Below are 4,587 nucleotides of genomic sequence, written 5' to 3'. Positions count from 1 at the left end.
AATCGCATCCCAAGTCACTCACCTGTCCCGGTCCCCGGCTGTCATGCTCTGGCGCGCGCGGCTCCGCTCTCTAGGGCGCGCGCGCCAGCTCTCTGAGATTTAAAGGGCCAGTGCACCAATGATGGTGCCTGGCCCAATCACCCTAATTAGTTTCCACCTGCTCCCTGGCTATATAACCTCACTTCCCCTGCACTTCCTTGCCGGATCTTGTTGCCTTGTGCCTAGAGAAAGCTACTCTGTGTTTACCACTACTGTGTTCCTGACCTTCTGCTATCACCATTGACTACGAACCTTGCCGCCTGCCCCGACCTTCTGCTACGTCTGACCTTGCTCTTGTCTACTCCCTTGTACCGCGCTTATCTCAGCAGTCAGAGAGGTTGAGCCGTTGCTAGTGGATACGACCTGGTTGCTACCGCCGCTGCAAGACCATCCCGCTTTGCGGCGGGCTCTGGTGAATACCAGTAGCAACTTAGAACCGGTCCACCAACACGGTCCACGCCAATCCCTCTCTGGCACAGAGGATCCACCTCCAGCCTGCCGAATCGTGACAGTGGGCAGTACCTTCTTTTCTGTACTTGCGCAGTATGTTGGCACGCTCCGGGTCCGGCATTATACATTCTGGCAACCAATGGCTAACACAATCTCTAGGGCAAAAAAAGCATAAAGTAAGCATGGGTCATAGATCAATCATGTAAAACAGACAAACATAGTCACTACTCTGGTCATAAAGGTAATATTGGTACTGGCTTACCATGTTATGGATAGTATATTACCATCCATTTCCCATGGTCCGGTGACTGGGGAAACCAACAGTGACTAGGACCGCACCAAGGCGTATTCCCATTCCCAAAGTAACCCCATGTCACACTTTGTGCTCTGACCTTGTATCCCTATTTTGACCAGGTGACCACAGTCATAAAACACATTCAGGCAACCCAGCTCAAAAATAATTATAATGCCCCTATGTGTAGCCCGAAAGAGAGACAAAGTAGTTACATTACTTATGGCGTCCCATCCTGTAAATTGACAAAAAAATAAAAAATATAAACTTCCAGAACGATGAAAAAAATCATCTTGTAAAAAATATATTCCAATGGATTATTTCGGGTTCCACTCCGGGTTGGGATGGCTCTGTAATCCTATATTACAGAGCCATCCCAACCCGGAGGGGAACCCGAAATAATCCATTGCAATAATATATTTTTTACAAGATGATTTTTTTCATCGTTTTGGAAGTTTATATCTTTTATTTTTTTGTCAATTTACAGGATGGGACGCCATAAGTAATGTAACTACTTCTTCTCTCTTTCGGGCTACACATAGGGGCATTATAATTATTTTTGAGCTGGGTTGCCTGAATGTGTTTTATGACTGTGGTCACCTGGTCAAAATAGGGATAAAAGGTCAGAGCACAAAGTGTGACATGGGGTTACTTTGGGAATGGGAATACGCCTTAGTGCGGTCCTAGTCACTGTTGGTTTCCCCGGTCACCGGACCATGGGAAATGGATGGTAATATACTATCCATAACATGGTAAGCCAGTACCAATATTACCTTTATGACCAGAGTAGTGACTATGTTTGTCTGTTTTACATGATTGATCTATGACCCATGCTTACTTTATGCTTTTTTTGCCCTAGAGATTGTGTTAGCCATTGGTTGCCAGAATGTATAATGCCGGACCCGGAGCGTGTCAACATACTGCGCAAGTACAGAAAAGAAGGTACTGCCCACACTTGTAATGGCCACCGGGATATCGGTACTTCACAGCACGCATGCGCCGTGCAACTTGGCACTTATTGGCGCATCACCCTGTGAATGGACGTAACTTCCGGCGCATGGTCCCGTTGGACATGCGCGTTTGTTTTGTTTACAAGCCGGCTACAAGCGGACACACAATGGACACGGGTCCCTCTCCGGATTGGCTGACCACATTGTTTATACCGGAGTACAGGTTGGACAATTAGAAGTCATCTGTATGGTATTTTAGTTAGTTATGAAGATCGGAAGATCGGGATGTTCTTTAGGAATTCTGTATATTGGATTACTATGTAACACTTTCTATTTATGTACACGACACTGTTTTTTTTCACTATGTTGTGTTTTTTCTGACACACCCACTGTCACTTTAAGGGTAACTCCCCCCGCCTCTGAGGTTAACTCCTCCTTATGATGTCATCAATTGGTGACCCTATATAATACATGTATGTTCCTCATTTCACTGTGCTTGATAAAGACCTTATTGTTAGGTCGAAACGTTGCATCATTTTGTATGTATTGGGATCAATAAACCACCTTTCTTGAATTTGGACACCAATACCGGAGTGCCGTCTTCCATTCTTCTATTGGTACGTTTGCCTTGGTCAAGCTTGAGGTCGGGCACCCACTAACCCTTGTAAGGGTTTGAACACTGTGCATCTCCCATCTTTTGTATTGTATATGGCCAGTAGGTGGCAGCATCATGCTGCAGTAAATATAGTATATGGCCAGTAGGTGGCAGCATCATGCTGAGTAAATATAGTATATGGCCAGTAGGTGGCAGCATCATGCTGCAGTAAAAATAGTATATGGCCAGTAGGTGGCAGCATCATGCTGCAGTAAATATAGTTTATGGCCAGTAGGTGGCAGCATCATACTGCAGTAAATATAGTATATAGCCAGTAGGTGGCAGCATCATGCTGCATTAAATATAGTTTATGGCCAGTAGGTGGCAGCATCATGCTGCAGTAAAAATAGTATATGGCCAGTAGATGGCAGCATCAGCTCATGACCCAAAAACGTGAGCTATGGAGACTGAGAACTGTCAGTAATGTAGACGGTGTTCACACTTGTGTCTTTTCTGTTGTTCTGTCACTGAAGCGAGAAGAAATCTGTTGCGTGCACAATACCAATGGCACCTGACGGCCCGCAATTACTTTTATGGGCTCGGTCAGTTTTGCAGTATTTTACTGGGCAAAATGTTGGCTCGTTGCAGCAGGTTGAACCATTTTTTTTCTGATATTTTTTATAGAACCTGTGACAGAGGCTCCAACAGAGCAGCCACCACAAATGTGAACACAACCGTAGTGCTGTCAGTGGCGTACTACCCTGTTGGTTTTGTTTAGGCATTGTATGGCAGTATTATTAAAGTATTGTATGGTGCTATTGTTCAGTTCCTGTAAGGTGCTATTTTTCATTTACTGTATAGCTGTTTTATTAATTTACTGTATGGCTCTATTATTTAGGCACTGTATGGTAGTATTATTCAGGCACTATATTGCAGTATTATTCATTTACTGTATGGCAGTATTATTGAGGCACTAAATTGAAGAATTATTTAGGCACTGAATGGCTGTATTGTTCATTTACCATATGTCTGTATTTTTAAGGCACGGTATGGCAGTATTATCATTTACTTTATGACACTTTATTATTTACTCTATGGCAGAATTATTCAGGCACTGTATGGCAGTATTATGCAGGCACTATACGGCAATATTTTTCATTTACAGTATGGCAGTATTACTCATTTACTGTATGGCAATATTATTATTATTATTATTATTTACTCTGTCTGTATTATTCAGGCACTGTATGGCAGCATTATTCAGGCACTGTATGGTGGTATAAATCAGGCACTGTATGGCGGTATAAATCAGGCTCGGTGTTGCGGTATAAATCAGGCTCTGTGTTGCGGTATAAATCAGGCTCTGTGTTGCGGTATAAATCAGGCTCTGTGTTGCGGTATAAATCAGGCTCTGTGTTGCGGTATAAATAAGGCTCTGTATTACAGTATTATTCAGGCTCTGCGTGGAGGTATTATTCAGTTACTGTATAGCTGTATTATTCAGTTACTGTATAGCTGTATTATTCAGTTACTGTATAGCTGTATTATTCAGTTACTGTATGGCAGTATTATTCATTTACTGTATAGCTGTATTCATTTACTGTATGGCAGTATTATTCAGTTACTGTATAGCTGTATTATTCAGTTACTGTATGGCAGTATTATTCAGTTACTGTATAGCTGTATTATTCATTTACTGTATAGCTGTATTATTCATTTACTCTATGGCAGTATTATTCAGTTACTGTATAGCTGTATTATTCATTTACTGTATAGCTGTATTATTCATTTACTGTATAGCTGTATTATTCAGTTACTCTATGGCAGTATTATTCAGTTACTGTATAGCTGTATTATTCATTTACTGTATAGCTGTATTATTCATTTACTGTATAGCTGTATTATTCATTTACTCTATGGCAGTATTATTCAGTTACTGTATAGCTGTATTATTCATTTACTGTATAGCTGTATTATTCATTTACTCTATGGCAGTATTATTCAGTTACTGTATAGCTGTATTATTCAGTTACTGTATAGCTGTATTATTCATTTACTCTATGGCAGTATTATTCAGTTACTGTATAGCCTAATGCCGGGCTATCAGATGGTTTCCATTATTACTGTACTGTTCCCCGCCGGATTACCAGGTCTCTGATCCGCTGTATTTCCTCACAGTTGTGAAGTATCAGCCCCTGCCTGTGACCCTGAAGTATTATAATCATACAGACACATAATAATCACCCCCACGTGTAGCTCAC

The sequence above is a fragment of the Hyla sarda genome, chromosome 9 (genome assembly GCF_029499605.1).
Source record: "Hyla sarda isolate aHylSar1 chromosome 9, aHylSar1.hap1, whole genome shotgun sequence".
In the NCBI taxonomy this organism is placed as follows: domain Eukaryota; kingdom Metazoa; phylum Chordata; class Amphibia; order Anura; family Hylidae; genus Hyla; species Hyla sarda.
This window is presented reverse-complemented; position numbering follows the sequence as displayed.